Source organism: Pelobates fuscus, chromosome 2 (assembly GCF_036172605.1).
Source record: "Pelobates fuscus isolate aPelFus1 chromosome 2, aPelFus1.pri, whole genome shotgun sequence".
NCBI lineage: Eukaryota > Metazoa > Chordata > Amphibia > Anura > Pelobatidae > Pelobates > Pelobates fuscus.
This window is the reverse complement of record NC_086318.1, coordinates 52185332-52206618: the sequence shown is the minus strand read 5'-3', so window position 1 is coordinate 52206618 and position 21287 is coordinate 52185332.

Sequence of the window (21287 nt, the reverse complement as noted above, 5' to 3'; positions counted from 1 at the left end):
CTAAGCAGTGAAATAAATTGTTCTAATCTAATAATTGTGGATGACTACAAATGGAATTTGGATATTTGTATTGTGTCACAAGCAGTATGTTTACAAGTATATCAATAAAGGCAAGTTTTAAGGGGAAGGGCAGCTCTGATAAAATGAAAATTGAGTAAATATTCAATATAAACATTTCATTGGTTTTCATTATGACTGCCCCACTATCCCTGATCCTGGAAATTGTTTTTTAAAACGCACCACAAATTAATGTCCCCACTGTATTGTAATAATTACTGTAATAATAATACCAAAGTTTGTGTCCCTGCAACGGGAAGTGATTGAAAAGATGCCCACGACACACACCCGCTGTCATACACACACTTCTCCCATGACACACATTACTTAATCCACAAATCAGAGTGTTATGAGTCAAATTACACAGCGTGGGAAAATTCCAAATAACTTTCCCACACTGTGTAAAATGACACAGAGCACTCTGATTGGTGGATTTCAAACCAACCAATCAGAGTGCTGTGACAGGTAAATGTAGAGACTTACCTGTCAGTCTCTTCATTTACCTGTCAGAGCACTCTGATTGGATGGCTAAAACCCACCAATCAGAGTGCTCTGAGCCTAATTGCAGGGCGGGGCAAGGCTTTAAAAGCCTTGCCCCACCCTGCAGAGCTCAGTCTGCGCGGAGCCCTCGCCGGGTGAAGATGGATAATTTTTTTTTTTTATTGCGGCCTATTTTGGGGCTGAAAAAAGATTTTAAAAGAAAGAAAACATTGAATGTCAAGTTGTTTTTTTTTTTTACAGGTACTTAGTTAAAGGTCCCCCCTCATTATTTTTAGGGTGAGGGAGGTAGGTAGGGGGTTAATTTTTTTGGGGGGGAGGGGGTGACTAGGGGTTTGGGGAACCCTAGTCACCGGGGGGGTAACTTTTTTTAGGGCCCCCATCCGCCGCTCAGGGGTGGGGCCAGGGTGGGGGAGGACAATAGGTCCCCCCCATTGGTATTTAGGGCCGCCACCCGCCGCTCAGGGGTGGGGGCTAGGGGGGAGGACATTAGGTCCCTCCTCCTTATTAGTATTTAGGGCCCCCACCCACTGCTCAGGGGTGGGGGCTATAGGGGAGGACATTAGGTCCCCCCTATTTCAATTTAGGGCCCCCACCCACCGCTCAGGGGTGGGGGCCAGGGGGGAGGACATTAGGTTTCCCCCCCTTATTCCAATTTAGGGTCCCCACCCGCCGCTCAGGGGTGGGGGCCAGGGGGGAGGACATTAGTTCCCCCCTTATTTTACTGTAGGGCCCCCACCCACCGCTCAGGGGTGGTGGCCAGGGGGAGGACATTAGGTCCCCCCCTTATTATAATTTAGGGCCCCCACCCGCCGCTCAGGGGTGGGGGCCCGGCGGGAGGACAATAGGTCCCCCCATTATTTTACATTAGTGCCCCCACCCGCCGCTCAGGTGTGGGGGTTCAGGAGGGGGGACTTTTTTTTAACAGTGAGCAGCCACAGGCTGTTTAGTAGACATGCCCCTACTCGCAGTATAGTGAGTAGGGGCATAATTTACTAATACTAAGTAATCTTTACACAGTATTAGTAAATTTGGCTGAAAGACCAATTCAGGTCTTTCAGCCTTTTAGTAGATAGCTCCCTAATACCGTGGGAATTAGGGAGTTATCTACTTATTCATTCCTGTCATTACATTGACTGGCAGAGTAACTTACGTTTTATATGAATGTATGTTACTTGATTGTTGTAAGTGTTGCAAATGCTTACAGCTGAATCCTGGCTATGTTTGTATACTTTGTATACAATTTTAAATAAAATGTAACATTCTTCTTCTTTCACTGGGTAAGTATATTAGTACTTAGGCAATACTGTGCTTCGGAACTTCGGCACTTCGGCACTTTGACACTTCGGAACTTCGACACTTCGGAAATTCGGTAATTTCGGAACTTCGTTACTTCGGTAATTTTGAAACTTCGGGACCTCGGCAATTTGGCTCTTCGGCAAATGCGGACATTCGGAAGTACCCAAATGTCCGTTTTGATCAATTTCGTCCGAATTCATATTTGGACCGAAACGAATTGCACATGTCTACACATTATGTCTATGGATGAGTGGTCAGCACGTGTGATGACACAATAGGAGGCAGATAGGGTGGCTGCGCATAGTGTATCTTGACTCTTGGGGGAAAAAAGTAAGTAAAATATGATTCAATTAAAAATGTCATAAGTAAAATGGAGGGTTGAAGTCTGCATAATGCCACTAAGAAAATAAAAAAATGTTAAAAGCCTTTAAGGGGATTATAGTTCCCCTTTGAATGCAGCAAATTCAAACCATATGAGTTGCTTTAATCATATATTCCACTTAATAAAAAGAACCAATTTTACATATATTATTATTGCACATTCTTACAATGTTCTTACAGTGTTTAATCTAACAATGCTAACAATATTACATATTACTTAAGAAATGAAATCATAATGTAAAGACTGTTATATTTCCTGCCAATTTCAGATCTGTCAACTGACAACCACAAAGTACACTACATTAAAGAAATAACTAATATGATTTGATTAAGTAGGCCGAGTGCTTCTCTTCTCCATAATAACGTTCTATGTTCTTTTTCAGTAGTAAAATGATGCAAACTCAGCTTTGTCTGCCAGTGACAAGATTTCTCCCTTTTTATAACTCAATTTGAATATATTTTCAATTTTTTTATTTCCTTTTGTATTCAAGTTAGCTTGTCTTTTTCCCAAAGTTACATAGCCTGAAGTACTATTATATATATTTTTTTCTTTTATCATCCTCAACTGATGTGAACAAGAATGTTATACAAGAGCATTATACAATATACAATTATGGATCAACTTACATAAATATAATTGATTTCAACTTAAATAAGTATACATAATTAAGTAAAATAGTAAAATAAAATAGAAAAAGTCAAACTGTATATGTAAATATATAACAGGAATTTTTCAGTAATATTCTATTCTTGCGCTGATGATAGCTACTACATTATATTGGGATAATGTCTTTTTATATATATATATATATATATATATATATATATATATATATACACACAATTATATTGTTTAATGTCTCATAATTATTTTATCCTTCTTCCCACTCTGTAGTGATCAAAGTAATGGGATGGGGTTAAAGGAACTCTTGAAGCACCATAACCACTACACGTTGCCTTCCTAGTGCAATTTGTTAAACCGTTTTAGAACTTACCTGCATTCCTCAGGTAAACAGAGAAATGCTGCAGGGCACAAAGCAGCAGGAAATGCTGGATGAATTCACAGAGCTGAAACAAGTCCTATACAGGGGGACCCTCATGCGTTCACTGAGAGAACTCTGACAAATTACACTGGGCACTCCTTGCACCATATCCTCTTCAGTGCTCTGTAGTGGTTATGAAGCTCAGAGTTTTCTATTCTGTCAAGAGGGACAATAAGATAAATTCTAAAATATAATGATTCCACTGCTACACACCACCTCATTAGTGAGATTATAAAACAGGCATATCAGATTATTCTGGGTACTTAATAAGTTTACTGGTGTATGTCTCTTTTTAATGGGCTTATGTTATATATGTCTTTTCCTCAAAATACTAATAAAATCTATTTAAATATATATTTTTTTATATGTTAGTTGTATATTTTGCAAGGAACCTCGTTCTGTGTCCATTAATTTGTACCAATGCATTTGGTACATTTATGCATTTGTCTTGGTTGTAAAATTAAGGGTTACCACCTTTTTTGGTTCTTTTGTACACACCAATAGTCCCTTTGTGGGACTCTTTGTTTTTTCGTACTTTATAGGTCACTGTCAGGATACTAGTTGATCCAGCATGCAGAACTTGTATAACACTTAAGACTAAAGGTAACGTCTTACCGGGCCTTAGAATGGCCGGACTTAACGTACCAGAGAATAGTCAGAATACTTGCCAAGGTCAAGGACACAGAATGAGACACAACGATGTGGGAAAGCCAAAAGTCAAGGGTACCAGAATACAGGGAAGTCAAATGAAGTCAAAAGTCAATAACCCGAAAAAAACACTCAGGTACACACTCTCGGACAACCGCTAAGGGAAACCACAACAGGGCAATGAGAAAAAGGAAAAGGAGTTTAAATAAGCCTCCTTCATATCCGATTGGCCATACCCGGCCTTTGACCCCAGAACGTGCGTTTGCGTCCTTTGCGTGACGTCACATGCACGTCGACGTCGTCAAAACAGTGGGCGGACGTGGGGTTACAAATAGGAATGCATCCGCAGCGGCCGGGGTCCTTCAACATGCCGCAGGAGTCAGGTACACCGGCACAGGACTGCTGAGTAGAAAGCAGAAAGGCATTTACCATTACGGACACCACAAGGTGAGAATGAACATGTGACAGTTACCTGACCAAAGTGATACTATAACTGCCTAAGAATCAGAAGAGTTAATGTCAACAGTACAGTAAAGGCAAATATCCACACACCACAAGTCTCTTTTAACCGTATTCCGCTAACTGTAACCTTTATTCTTCATAAACCTAAAAACTTTATATATTTTTATTAAATATGTAAAAAAGTAGATATTTTACTGCTCCTCCTATTTCCTTCTATTGGCCATTTCTTACTTGATTTGTGAATAAAATTAACATTTTGTGGATGTCCACTAACATTCAATCATATCTCTTCCCATCAATCATCTCTTTTTTTGGTGCCATAGATGGAGCTCTGAATCACGAATCAAACGAACATGCTTGTCCATTGTGAGAGTCATTTGTTTGCTTATACTCAAGATACACATAAGTTCACTCATTAATGCACTCATCATTTCCCTGACTTGCAACTTACTAGTTATCTTTCTTGCAATACCTGCCCCTCTTCAGACTGTAATGAATAATGGTGCTAGAAGGTGGGGTCCATTTTCACATGGATTCACAATAATAAGTAAACAAAAAATAAAGGTACTAAACAATAAAGTCAAGTGGTTTATTCAGCCATCAAAGTGAAAGGGCTGCATTTTGACATGAATATGTATTTCTCAAGCCAATTTGATAGCTGAATAAACCATCTGAATTTATTGCTGAGTGTGGAGGACCTTTATTTTGTGTCTGAGATTGGGCAGTCCTTATCTGATTTTAATGTATTTCCTATTAAACATTGTATCGATAGGCAAGTTATATATGTAGTAAAAGTGGTTGATTTTGATTATTTTTTAAAAGAAACTACTGCAAGTAGCTAGACAAACAGGAACTTAAAATATCCTAAAATTGCATTACAAGTTAGATATACAAAATGGCACTGCGACTGCATTCCTCTGGCCCATTTTGTCCTAAGACTCCAAATGCATTCCTAATGGACCAAACCCCCTCATAGTCTAAGCACCGTTCATTGAAGCAGGCAAAAACTATTGCGTAGGCTTTGGTCCAAAATAAGTTTCTCATCTTACTATACATCAGAAGAGATTTTAACGAAAAGAGATTTTTTTTTTGTTTATTGTTGTTCTCAATGTAGAATTTTTTAACCATAATTCATATCTTGTAAAATTTTATTTAACGCACATACGAGATAAAAAATGTCTTCTTTTTCTAAACGAGGTAAATATGTGAGAAATAAACATCAGAACTTTGATATCAAAAAAATATTTGATGTTCTTAGATATCACAGAGATTGCACCTTTTCCTGTCACCTCACATAGCTACACACAGAGGTCATTGCCCCACAAGAAAGACAAAATAAAACAAAAAATATCTCATAGTTAGAGACCATGTGCTTCTTCAGTTAAAATGTGAAAATGATTTTTATTACAAATTCTTTGGTTAACCAAAAAGTCCTAAGGTACCTGATATTCTTATGAGCAACTTACAATGGGTGGAGATTTTACTCAATTTTCTATACTGTGGGAAAATTTGGGGTTACCTTCTATTGACTAGTTCACATACCTTTGCTTTAAATGCGTTCTTAGTTCCTAAAGATTAGTTAGTTATGAGAGTAAGAACAAATTTTCGATGAGCAAAACAATAACTGATACATTTATACAAAGTTACCATATTTGTTTACTAGAATGTCCATAACTGAAAATATGGTTATAGTGGAGGCCAATCTCATGCAAGATTTTTCACTTCTTGAGTTGCATATCGCATTATCCTATATGAAATGTGCCTCTAGGTACTTTAATCGGAACTAGAAAGTAAAAATATAATGTGTTAAAATATAACTCCTAAAAGATTGGCTAATAGTCTTACTGGTACATCATCAAAATTTTAGAGATACAATGTTGAGGAAGATCTTTGCAATATATACTTTGGTCTTGTCCAACAATTTTTGGCTTATGGGTCCAGATTCAAGGATTAGAAAAGCAACTAACGGCTCTTACTCTGCCTCCCAAGACTGAACACATTGATCTGTACATAGTCCCCATCTCAGGCTGAACAGTGATCTGTTTATGGCCCTGCCCCCTCAGACTAAACACAGTGATCTGTCAATGTCCCCCCCCCCCAGACTGAAAACAGCGATCTGTACATGACCCCACTCCTCAGACTGAAAACATTGATCTGGGCATTACAACGCCACCTCAGACTGAAAACAGGGATATGTTCATGGCCTCGCCCCCTCAGACTGAAAACAGTGATCAGTACATAGCCCCGGCCCCTCAGATTGAACACAGTGATCTGTACATAGCCCTGCCCCCTCAGACTGAACACAGTAATCTGTACATAGCCCTGCCCCCTCAGACTGAAAACAGCGATCTGTGCATGACCCCACCCTCAGACTAAACACAGTGATCTGTCAATGCCCCCCACCCCCCACCCCTCAGATTGAAAACAGATCTGTACATAGCCCTGCCCCCTCAGGCTGAACACAGGAATCTGTACGTAGCCTCATCCCCCCAGGCTGAACACAGGGATTTCCTAGAGAAAGAGGGGAGATGGCCAGGATAAGGGAAAGGACTGGGCCAAAATGGCATACTCAGAAATGACAGGTACACACACACTGCTACCAAGATTGTAAGCACACACTCTGACACACACTGCTACTCATTGCTGCCCACGCTGTGACAAATACATACTGCTACCTACACTATCCTCACACACTACTACACACAATGCTACTCATATTGCTGCACTCACTGTAACACACACCTACCGCTACCTACATTGTCCACACACACACACACACTACTACACAATGTTACACACACAAACAGCGGACATGCACCGTGCACAATGTTTCTGTGTTGTTAAGGGACTCTCAGGCATCAATAAGACCTTGGCAATTTATATATTAATTGGGTACTTTGACGCCAAAACTATTTAATATTAAAGAAATGGATTTGGTGCATACACCATCAGTTCAATTTCTGAGAAATCGCAATATTTTTAATTGGCTGAAAGCATGCCTTTAGACTAGAGGCTTTCAGACAGGCTATGCTTCCTCCTAGGGCTGGCGCCTTCAGGCGCACTAGCCCTGGGGGAGCAAGATCCTGCTGACCGGCAGGAGGGAAGTGCACATACAGCACCTCCAGTCAGTCTGTCCCGTGTAGCATGGCAGAGCCAGTGGAGAGGTCTAACCTGGTCTGACAGGAAGTGCGCGCATGGCGCACTGGACTACCTGTCAGATTGGGGAGTGGCTCCTCTCCCTGGTCTGTGGCTCGGCCATGCTACACAGGAGTGAGGTAAGGAGACACATGGGGAGAAGAGGAAAGTAGTGAAGAGGTGAATCGATGAAGGGGGGGGGAAATACACAAGAGAAAGAGACACACAGGGGTGCTAGGGATTACAAAAAGACACAGAGGGGCTGGGAGAGGGGTAAAATAAGCAAACATGGGCTGAGGAAAGGAGTAAAAGAGACAGACATGGGCTGGGGAATAAAGAGACAAAGGGGCTGTGGGGAGACGGAGACAAGGTGCTGGGGAAGTGACAAACAGAGAGGCTGGGGGGATAAAAAGACATAGAGGGTGTGGGGAAGGAGAGTTAAAGATACACAAAAGAGTGTAAGAAAATTCAAGAGGGAGACACAGGTGAAGGTGCATATTTTTGGGAGGGTGGGTGGGGGATGGGGTGGTGGCAAAATGCATCTTTGCCTGTGTAGCCAAAAATCCTTAAACCTTCCTCCTTAAGAACTGATTTTTTTTATAGTTTTCATGTGTGGTGGCATCACTCACAACTTGAGGAAATATGGCTGAAAGAAGCACTGAATTGGCATTGTAACAGTTGTCATGATAAGCCCTAGGTCCATGGTGCTTCTCTATGTGAGATTTGAAAAATAAAAATGGGGGAAAAAAATGTTCACAATTGCAGCAATCAAAAACAATAGAATCTGTACGTTTATTGTATTTTTCCAAGTGCAGTTTTAAATCCATTCAAACACACATTTACAGTTAATGCTTAGCACTAAGATTCAGGTTTAATTATTAAATTCTGAATTGCAGCAAATTAAAATCCAGATGGCATAATTTAGGATAACACAGCTCATCTGGAAACATTTTTCATCTTGGCGTTAATCATAGTCAGATTAATTGAGCCTAAATTGTACCATTTATATTTTAATTCGCTATAATCCAGGGTTTCGTGAATAAGTCGCTATAGTATTACATTTGTAAACTCACATTCTCAATTTCACAGGGGAGGATTGACAGGTATACACTAAATGTAACTGTTATCAATTTCAAATAACAGAAATCTGAATACCGGTATCTCAATAAAAATACTTGAATTCACATGTAACTCGTGATCTGCGGCAATTACTTGGCAACAGCATCTGTTAAGAGAACGGCTCTGCCCTGTAGACTTATCTGTTACATTGTTCTTTCAATGTGAATCTAAAATAGCACAGCCCTGACAATAATATGTCCAAAGAGACAGAGCACCCTCTTGTGATAACAAGAGAAAAATTGAGAGGCTTTTAAAATGTCAAACCTCAGCATGTGTAGCAGTTAACTCTATGAGCACTGCAGGATTTAAACAAACAGATTTAATTGGTAAATTGATAAATTGCAGTGAACTTAGAGCCGTATGGAAAAAAAAATGGTAAAATATCCAACTGTGATTACGACTGAGCTTTTTTTCAAATCGTCTATTTTTAGTCTAAAATTTCCAATTATGTTTAAATTCACTACAATTTGGTTTTTATTGAAAAAAATAAGTGGATTTTGCTGTGTGTAATTTCCAACCACTAAACTACATTAAAAAAAAAATGCTAAGCAATTAGATTTAATGGGAGAAGTATATCTAACTAATGTAATATGTTTAATTAAAAATAAATTAAATAAATATGTCTTACATTTAACCCCTTAAGGACACAACTTCTGGAACAAAAGGGAATCATGACGGAATATTTCCATCATGTGTCCTTAGGGGTTAATTTGATCAAAGAGGCAAAGAGAGGGACATTTCTTCAAAGGTATATGCTGACAGGCCCTTGATGGCGTTGAGTACTGCCCTTTTGTCTCTTGCTGTTTGAAAACTGAGGATTACATCCCCAGTGGTCGTTGGTGGTGCTGTAATCGGCGTTAGGATGCGAAAGATCCCATCCAGCGTGATCGTTTTTGCCACTTTTGGGGTCAGAAGTGCGGTTAGCAGTCGCCTGGCAAAGTGAGGGAGCTCTGCCTCTGGTGTGGAGTCCGCGACCCCTCTTAGCTTCAGGTTATTTTGGCATCTCCTATCTTCTTGAGTGGCCAATTGCTGTTCATGGAGTGTCGCTTGCTTTTTCAGATCGCAGACTGCCAATTGCAGTTCCGCAATTTGGCTTGCATGGTCTCTGGAGGTGCTTTCCACCGTTCCCAGCCGGGTGCACAGGCCTTGCAGGTCTTTAATGATTGTTGCCACCTCCGTTGAAATTTTCTCGTGGTGGGAGGCCATTAGTGCCGTAATAGCCTCCATGGTTACCGGTGTGTGGGTTGATGCAGGTGGTCGAGGTCTCTCAGGCAGTGGTTGGAAGCTTGTCGGTATGAGGCTCCCTTCTCCTTCGTCGGATGTCTCATCCGAGAAGTCTGTACATTCCCCATGCAGGGATTCCATTGTTGCGCTCACAGCCTCGTGGGCCTGCCTCCACATGTCCCCGATGTTCATACCCTGACGGGGCTTGTCGGGCTTTTGTTTCTTCGTTTTTCTGCCCATTGTTGTCAGGTGTGCTAAGGGCACCTTGGGGGTCCGTTGAGCCTTGTTGGGCTCCGATATTGGCAGATTTGAGCAATTTTAGTCGGAAGCTCCTCGCCCATGCGACTATCCGTGCCAGTAGCTAGACTCCGCCCTCAAGATGCCAACTTTTAATAGAGAAAATTATGGTTTTATGGAAGAATGGAACATTATGTTAGAAAGTTTTTCCTTTACTAGTATGCATTTAATTATCAAAAGGGGAAAGGAAAGTTTGAAAGAACTGGACAAAGACATTAATAAGTGTCAGGATGTTCTATTAAATTCTGCAAATGAGGAGCAATTCGAAGAGGTTACATCACAAATTGAGAAAAATCTAGATAGACTAGAAAAGGATGTAATCGGTATTAAAAAAAAAAGAAATACCTTAGACACTAGAGATTATGAGTTGAAACAAGTTAGGTCCTTATCCAAGTATGAACAACAAAATAGAGTAAACATAAGGGAAAAAAGACCCCACTGAACTAAAAAATAAAAGTCCATAAAGAGTATATAAGAGATATTTTAATAGAACCCACAATGAAAATTACTCTAGGCCTCAGTATCCTCCCAGATATCATCAGAATAGAACAAGGGAGGAACACAGGCTACGACCAAACTCCTATAAAAAAAATCCAGATTGCACACACTTAGGGAGGAAAACAGAGAGATGGAATCCATCAAAGGTATAGAGAGAATTCTCAGAATTATAAAGAACAAAGACCATATAGGTATCATCACTATAAAGAAAAAGATCAGGAGGTTTTTTGGCAGAGCAAGATGAAAGACAGACACAAGATAGGTCAAGAAACAAATACACCTATCAATCCCAGAAAAAGAAGGGTATAAGCTACAGAGGAACAAGAGGAGGGAAACATGTACAGATCAAAAAGAAGAAAGATTCGAGCCATCGGCATGCCTTCTAGACATTATGTGAGTGGCATCTTACCCATGATACTTACCTATTTACATTTATGTATACATACACGATTATACACTTCATCACCTAAGAATCGGTATCTGTTCATACTCGGAATGAGACCTACACCCTCCCCTTACTTTCCCCAACCTGTACTATCCCCTTCTCCTCTACATTCTATGAGTGGCTGACGTTATTGTAAAGGGTACTAAGATTTACATCGACTAAGCTATACAAGCGAAAAACAACCTTCTCATGAACACGAAACAGTGACAATTACAATGTGATTCATCGGTCCTCGCAAATCAGAATGTTATTCATATTGTTATGTAAATGTTATACATATTGTTATGTACTCGTTGTGGCTATGCAATCCGCAAACACCCACACACCTTGTACCAAGACTGAATTCAAGTTATTATGTAATTGATCTCATGATCAACTACCGTGTTTTAAGTCACTTTACTGTATATCCCTTGATATGTGTGGTTACCAGATGTTGATTACCAGTAGTTGAATACTATATGTGTATATGCAACTCATAATGTTGTAGCATTACTTGCCTGTCATGCTGTCACGTAACATTGTATTTCTGAATACCCATTCACCACCCTCCTTTACTCATGGATGTACATGTATACCTCTATATCCTTTCTTTTCTATGTACAAAACCAATAAAAAGATACATTGAAAAAAAAAAAGAAGAGAGATACACCCAAGGAGTTAATAAAGGGTATTTTCAACCTAAGTAGTACAATTTTAGATTCTAACCATAAATCAGTATTGAATAAAGGATTAAAGTTTGCTCCAAGTACAGGTCTCAATCATTTTGATATGTACATTGACCTTAATCGTTTTAAACGTAGTTTATGTTTAAAAACATTTTTTCTGAACGATCCGCTTAATAGAGAACAATTAAATCAGGAAGCAATCTCTAAAGAAGCCTCTAATTTTAGACACACAACCCTAAAGAATAAATCAACCTTTTACCCAAAACAAATGATTTTGGATGAAATGATATTCTTCGAAACTATGGTTATGACAGAAATCAATAAAATTGCCCCTAAAGATAAATTCAGAAGTAATCTAACCTTAATGGAGAAAAAAGCATTGAAAGATTTACAGACAGATAAAGATTTGGTTATAAAGCCCGCCGATAAAGGAGGGGGAATAGTTCTTATGTCCAAATTATTTTACAATACTGAAGCAGAAAATATTTTAAAAGATTTAAACAATTACCAGCAGTTAAAAAGGAACCCAAGTGAGGATATTAAAAATACATTTTTAACGTTTTTTGAAAAGGGCTTTGATAAGAATATTTTAAATCTTAGAGTTTCCATTTATGAATATAAAATTTCCTAAAATTCCAGTTTTTTATTTCTTGCCCAAAGTCCATAAAGATATAAATAAACCCCCGGGCAGTCCTATTATAGCCGGAATTGATTCTATTTCAAGTAGATTATTTCAACATATAGATGTCCAGCTTCAGCCTCTAGTACTCAAAACTAAGTCTCATATTAAAGATACAATTACGGTTTAAAATTTTTTAGAAAATGTGGTTTGGGATACCAATTGCACTTTAGTTACGTGTGACGTAGCGGCTCTTTATAGTAATATACCTCACGCCTATGGATGTAGAGCGGCGCAACATTTTTTAACTCAATCTAATGATTTTTTTACCAGAACAAGATGAATATATTTTAGAGGGGATAGAACTCATATTAAAAAATAATTTATTTTGGTATAATGACACCTACTTTTTGCAGATCAATGGGACGACCATGGGGACCAAGTTCGCCCCCAGTTATGCCAACTTATTTATGGCATTTTGGGAAGATTCTTTTGTCTATAGTGGGCATGACTGGGCAGAGAGCTTGGTCTTCTATGGCCGCTACATCGATGATATTTTATTAATATGGAAGGGAGAAGAGAGAAGTTTGGAAATGTTCTTGGAATTTTTAAATAACAACGATTGGGGTATTAAATTTACTAGTACATGGAGTAAAGAACAAGTTACTTTTTTAGATTTAGATATTAATATCGAAGAAAGCAAAATCAAAACTAGGAATCATTTTTAAAAAGAAGACTGTAATAGTTTTATTGAAAGTATAAGTTGCCACCATTCTCCTTGGCTGGAAAATGCCCCAAAGGGACAATTCCTGAGAATCTGCCGGAATTGCAGTGACTTGACGAGTTACAAGGACCAGTTACTACGAATTAAGACAGATTTTTTAACCAAAGGGTACGATGCATTTAAATTAGAGAATTCCAGATTGGAGATAAAAAGTAGGGAAAGAAAAGAATTGTTAACCTATAAAACTAATATGAATGCACAAGATATCCCTTTTATCTGTAATTATAACACAAATAACTATCAAGTACGTAGGATCATTAACAAGTATTGGCCAATTTTATTACAAGATCCAGCTCTGAAACAAATCCTTCCCATTAAACCGAGGATGATTTATAGAGGCGTGAGAAATCTCAAAAGCACATTAGTACGAAGTTCCCTTAAAGAGAATAATCATTCACCAACCTTATTTAAAAACGAGAAAGGTTTCTATGGGCGTGGTTTATGCACAGCCTGTAAAAGGTCAGGATGTACTCAAAGGGTGATCAAAGTTATAGTTCTTAATAAGGATGTTAAAATCCCTATTAAACAATTCATGACATGCTACACAAAAAATCTGGTCTACCTCTTGACGTGCCCGTGTGGGCTGAGATATGTAGGTCGGACCACTAGACCTCTACATGTAAGGATTAGGGAACATATATACTAGATTCAAACAGGATTTGAACAACATAGCATTTCTTGCTATTTGAAAAAGTTTCATAACCAAAAACCGGAAGGTCTAATGTTTATGGGGATAAATAAGCTAAATTAAAACTGGAGAAGGGGTGATTTTACTAAGGAACTTGGGAGGTCCGAAATGGAATGGATATATAAATTAAATACATTGATCCCTTATGGCTTGAATTCAGATTTCAAGCTTTGCCATTTTTTATAATATTAACTCCTCTAGCCCTCTGTCCCCATCTGTCTGTTCATTTTATTTTATTTTATTTTATCTTAAATCACATCTTCTTTCAACGTTGTTGAATCCCCTTTATATATACACCTACTTATTTATCTATTTATTTTTAAGATCCAAGACATTTTTGTCTAATTTTAAATTTTATTTTTTACATACAGGGTTTTTTTTTTTTAAAAAAAGAGGGATTAAATATTAGAATGATGGGAAAGAGTTAATAGTCAACAAGAGGAAGTTTGAGACTTATTGAGATTATTAGTGTAGATTAATAGGAATAAAAACATTAATAAAACAGACACACATGGTATTAATATTAGAGATACACCTGTTATATTGAGAATAATTACAGGCAGGGCAAACAATCTCTCTCCGATTTAAGTGAAAGAGTATGAGACTATTTTCTGTATGATACCCATATAATAAGAAGTTGAATTTTATGTACAAATATATCCATGAGTTTTGCAATTTACTGAAATTGAAAGATAATCCTTGATATCTTCTGATAAAATGTTTGGCCTGCACGAATACTTTTATAACTATTGTACTGAGTACAGAGACAGATCAAAAGATGTACTGTGGTAACCTAAATATATTTGTGAACTACTTATAAAAAACAGTTACGAATTTACAGTTTATTGTATCCAGTTTTCGTTACTAGATTGCTGCAAGATACATAGTTTGATGTATTACCATGATCTAAGAAAGAAATGATATGCGATAGTGAGATGTGTCTGGGTACATAAAAATTACCATAAAGAACAGAAACGAATGCTGAATCCTTTCCTTTCTTTTTTTCTTGCATGTATAGATTGATCAATATGGACTGTGGTAACTAATGAGTTAATGTGCCCTATGTGGACTTCAATTTTATTACAAAGAACAAAGTTTGGAATGGATCTCTCATTGTTTCTATCACTAGAAATTGGAATATGGAACTACATGCGGAATTCAATAAGAACAAGGGAGATTTGGACTTTGAAATATATAAAAATCATGATGCTTTTGAATGAATGCAATATGAAACAGATCCAGCCGACGTAATTAATGATGGGAATACCGCTGACTACTCCCGATTGCGGGGTGAGAGGGAGGCATGGACCGCACACGTTTTACCTGTGGGTGGTAACAACGTGTTGCGGTACACATGCATTGACCCTTCACCCGCTGATTGTATCCGGTTGAAGAAGCCACGGTGGAAGTGGTGAAATGCATTCCGGTTTTAAGGACATTGCTGCCTTTTTATTTTGTTGTACATTGTTTTAATAAATTTAGTTTTCATTTTATTTATTTGATCCTGGTTCCTGGATTCATCTTTTACAGATGGGAGTGCAGTCCCAAATCTGCACAATACTTTAGGATTGAGTCATTTACTTTGACTCCAGGCTTGTAAGTACCCATTTGGGATTTTTTTTTTATAAATTAAGAACATCACCAACAATACTGCGCAATCATTTGTGCTTTTATTCCCCTATACAGGACAAGATTTTTTCTGACAATAGGGGTGGGTCGCCTATACGGACCCAGAAGTGATTCATACCAGAGCTGGGTCTATAGCTCTCCGTTTGTGAGTTTATATAGTATATTACTGTTTTAGATATAATCCAGTTATATACTGTCTATACTATGTTTGATTGTCTTTTGTAGATATCAACTTATTTGACACTTGAGGGAACACTCCTCTTAATTACCGAAAGGTGATAAACTATTCATTTATTTAGTACAAAAGCGCTAACAAATTTTTCTGTTTGTAAGTTAACTTAAATGGGTACATGTTATTTAGGAAGGATAGGAAAAACAAGAAGGGTGGTGGGGTATGCTTGTATGTCAACCATGATTTAAAGCCAAATCTTAAGTAAGTGGAATGCGATGAGGAAAATGTGGAAGCTTTATGGGTAAATATCTGCTTGGGGGAAAAGAAGGGAAACCAACTATTGGTTGGGATATGTTATAAACCACCTAATGTTAATATTGACGAGGAACAACAGCTGTTTGAGCAAATTGAGAAAGCTGCAAATCTTGGTAACACTTTAATTATCGGAGATTTTAATTACTCGGACATAAATTGGGACAGAGGGACTAGTAGCTCAGCAAAGGGAATAAGGTTTTTAAACTTGTTAAATTACACCTTCATGTTACAACTTGTACAAGCACCAACTAGAATGGACGCTTGTCTGGACCTGGTTTTAACAAACAACAATCTTTTGACCAACATTCAAGTAGATGAGCACTTGGGAAATAGTGTCCTTAGAAATAAACTCAAAAAAGCAAAAGCACATGGGGTATACTAAAACATATAATTGTAAAAAGGCCAATTTCAATAAGTTAAGGGCAGCTTTACAATATATTGACTGGCATAAACTGTTTAGTGGAAAGAACACTGAGGATAAATGGATCATCTTCCAACAAATATTAGAAAGGTACATTTCTCAGTATGTACCATTGGGAAATAAATATAAAAGAAACAAATTAAAACCAATGTGGCTTAGTAGAGAAGTAAAACAAGAGATTAAAAATAAGAAAAGGGCATTTAAAGCATTTAAATCGGACAAATCAGATGCATCTTATAAAAGATATAAGGAAGCAAAAAGGCAATTAGACTTGCTAAACTTCAAAATGAAAAAATGATAGCTAAAGAGAGCAAAACCAACCCCAAAGCATTTTTTAAGTACATAAATTCTAAAAAAAACTAAAAAATGAAAGTGTAGGTACACTAAAAACTGAAACGGGGAAAAGGCAGGAATTTTAAATAACTATTTCTCCTCTGTATATACTAAGGAAGAACCCATGGCAATAGATGTGCAAATGATTGCTACTAAAAATTTGCAGAATAATTGTAATTGGTTAACTCGAGACAAGGTCCTGCAGCAACTAAAGAAAGTTAATATAAACAAAGCTCCAGGGCCTGACAGAATCCATCCACGTGTACTTAAGGAACTAAGTGTAGAAATAAGTGAACCTCTGTTTTTAACCTTTCAAGATTCTTTTCTTTCAGGAAGTGTTCCAGAGGATTGGAGGAAGGCATATGTGGTTCCTATATTCAAAAAGGGTTCAAAATCCTTGCCTGGAAATTATAGACCTGTGAGCTTAACTTCTGTGGCTGGGAAAATATTTGAAAGGTTATTAAGGGCTAATATTCAAGAATTCCTTGAGAAGAACATGGTTATCAGCAAAAATCAGCACAGTTTTATGAAGCACAGGTCATGTCAAACTAACTTGATTGCGTTCTACAAAGAAGTAAGTAGAAGTATAGATCAGGGTGTTGCAGTGGATGTGATCTATTTGGATTTTGCCAAGGCATTTGATACAGTTCCACACAATAAATTAGTGTTCAAACTCAAGGAAATCGGTCTAGATGAAAATGCTTGTTTTTGGGTAGAACATTGGCTTAAAAACAGAGTACAAAGAGTTGTCATTAAAGGACCACTCTAGGCACCCAGACCACTTCAGCTTAATGAAGTGGTCTGGGTGCCAGGTCCAGCTAGGGTTAACTAATTGTTTTATAAACATAGCAGTTTCAGAGAAACTGCTATGTTTATCAAATAGTTAAGCCTTCCCCTATTTCCTCTAGTGGCTGTCTCACTGACAGCCGCTAGAGGCGCTTGCGTGATTATCACTGTGAAAATCATTATGAATGCTTTCCTATGTGACCGGCTGAATGCGCGCGCAGCTCTTGCCGCGCGTGCGCATTCAGCCGACGGGGAGGAACGGAGGCGGAGAGGAGGAGGAGAGCTCCCCGCCCAGCGCTGGAAAAAGGTAAGTTTTTACCCCTTTCCCCTTTCCAGAGCCGGGCGGGATGGGGTCCCTGAGGGTGGGGGCACCCTCAGGGCACTCTAATGCCAGGAAAACGAGTATGCTTACCTGGCACTAGAGTGGTCCTTTAATGGTAATTTTTCAAGCTGGACAGAGGTGGCAAGTGGTGTCCCTCAGGGGTCTGTTCTGGGACCCCCTTCTATTTAACATGTTTATAAATGATCTTGAAGACAGCATTGATAGTCGTGTTTCAGTGTTTGCAGATGACACAAAACTTTGTAAAATAATACAATGTGAGCAAGATATTACTTTGCTGCAGAGGGATTTAGATAGACTGGGGAACTGGGCACTCAAATGGCAGATGAAATTGAATGTTGAAAAATGCAAAGTTATGCACTTCGGCATAAAGAATACACGAGCAACGTATACCCTTAATGGAAGCGAATTAGGGATAAAAACACACGAAAAGGACTTGGGAATTGTTATAGACAACAAACTATGCAACAATGTGCAATGTCAATCAGCAGTGGCCAAGGCCAGTAAGGTATTGTCATGCATGAAAAAGGGCATTCATTCTCGGGACGAGAATATAATTTTGCCTCTTTATAAAACACTGGTAAGACCACATATTGAATATGTTGTGCAATTTTCGGCGGTTTACAAAATTAATAAAAGGAATGGAACATATCAGCTATGAAGAAAGGTTAACAAATTTAAACCTATTTAGTTTAGAAAAACATCACCTGAGAGGGGATATGATAACATTATACAAATATATTTGGGGCCAATACAAACCATTGTGTGGAAATCTATTCACAAACCGGACTTTACATAGGACACGAGGCCATGCGTTTAGACTGGAAGAAAGAAGATTTTGTCTAAGGCAAAGGAAAGGTTTTTTTTTACTGTAAGAACAATCAGGATGTGGAATTATCTGCCTGAAGAAGTGGTTTTATCAGAGTCTGTACAGATGTTCAAACAGCTACTAGATGCATACTTGCAAAAACAGAATATTCAAGGATATAATCTTTCAATGTAGGGTAATATCTGCTTGATACAAGGATAAATCTGACTGCCATTGTGGGGTCAAGAATTATTTTTTTTCCAACTGGGTTTTTTTTTTGCCTTCTTTTGGATCAACCGCAAAAAACAAATGTGAGGAAGGCTGAACTTGATGGACACAAGTCTCTTTTCAGCTATGTAACTATGTCACTATGTAACTATATTCAAAGTGCAAAATTTCCAAAACTAGTTTGAAACTGGACCAGATATTCCTATTGAGAAATGTACTAAATGTATTTTGGGTGCATATTTAGAGATGAATCTGAATTTGCAAATTCACACAAAGGACAAAGATTGAATTCTGTGCAAATCAGGCTAGAAACTACTACTACACTTATAGTATTGGGAAATTGAATAAAAATTAAAATACATATCTTTTTCCACTGCAAATGGGATACATTAATGAGTCTGAGGATCTCAGGGTTTAAGTCAATAGATTGATCAAGACCTACTATTCTCTGAAATTGTTATTCCAATAAAATAATTTGATCTTTAATCCTCTAAAGCACTTACAGAGCAGTGTACCCTGAGACATAGATTTATCAAGCTGTATGCATGTTCGAATGGAGATAAAACTCAAGGAATGCAACCATAGATGCTTTTCTGCAAGTTCGTACATTAGACTTATAACATTGGCCCTAACCCGTATAGAGCTTTGTATTTCAAGGCTGCAAAATGACAGTAATACTTGGACAAAGTACTACATTGGCGGTAATTATCAGAAACAACTGCTGCATTTATAGTGCCTGCTCTAATTTTAGTTCTGTGCTGAAAAATATAGCACATAAAAGATGATGTATACAAATTATGTAATACTAGTGCAATGGTCTTAAAATGGAACAGTCAGCTTAGACAACACTAGAATGTGCCTGGTGCATCCTGGGTGGGTAGAAGTACACCCAACCAATCATAATGCAGCACTCAGCATATAACATTGGAGTGTCCAAGGGGTTCCCCTTTGCTTCAGAGTGCAAGTAAAAGGTTTCCAATGATTTTTGGAATACTTAAAAGGACCCTATAATCATCAAAACAACTTTAGCTTAATGAAACAGTTTTGGTGTATATATCATGCCACATGCAGTCTCACTGCTCAATGCTCTGCCACTTTTGTTTCTGTTTATGCAGCCCTAGCCACACACACCCTGGCTGTGACTGACACAGCCTGCATGAAAACAATTTATTTTTAGTCAGATGTTAACTTACTTTAAAAGTTATCTCCTACTCTGTGCATTGAACATTAATTACATACAGGAGGCTCCTGTAGGTAGCAGGCTATTAACATAGCATGGAGATAAAAAATTCTAAATTAAAAATAATTTCCATCACAGGCAGTGTAAACTTTAGATGATTCTTTACAGGAAGTGTTTAGGAAGGCTGGGAGTTATGGCTAGGGCTACATAAACAAAGTGATTCAAGTGACTCCTAAATGGAAGAGAATTGAGCAGAGACAGCAGGGGAAGGATCTATACCTGAAAACTGCCTCATTAAGCAAAATATGTTTTGGTGACTATAGTGTCCCTTTAACCCCTTAAGACCGCAGGACGTACCATGCCGTCCTTATTTGGGCGGCTCTAAACGCCGCAGGGCGGCATGGTACGTCCTGGGCGGTCTTACCCCCCACGTGGCCGGTGGCACATGGCCGCTGCAGATCACGGTCGGGGGGCATGCCTGGCCCCCCAGGCAGCCCCCCTGTGCCTGGGGACCGCGGTCTGCAGCTTCCGATCGCAGTGACAGGCTGTCACTGCGATCGGTATTTATCATGTGTCAGACGATATTAAAATCGGCTGACACATGGAGCCGGCCCCATTTTCACTCTGCAGATCGCGGTCGGGGGACATGCCTGGCCCCCCATATTTATTCACATAGCTGGACAGTGAATAAAGGGGTTAACCCATAGAACTGAATGAAAAAACAAAGAACTGGACTGCCCAGTGACCTTAGAGAAGATAAAATATAACTTTTAATGAAATCTCGAAGTATTAATAAAAATAAACTTTTAATGAATTGATTTAATAAGAGCTGAATAGGTATCAGGCTCTAACTGATACCTATTCAGCTCTTATTAAATCAATTCATTAAAAGTTTATTTTTATTAATACTTCGAGATTTCATTAAAAGTTATATTTTATCTTCTCTAAGGTCACTGGGCAGTCCAGTTCTTTGTTTTTTCATTCAGTTCTATGGGTTAACCCCTTTATTCACTGTCCAGCTACTCTACCTAGCAGCTTCATTCTATCTTTTACGTTTATTACAACAATGATATCGTCAGGGAAAGTGAAATTTATTGCATTTTTCGCACACAAACGGCACTTACACTGACGATATTTTTGCTGTCATACTTTTTACTGTTTTGAAACACAAATATTTGTGTTCAGCAAAGTCTCCTGAGTATAACAGTACCCC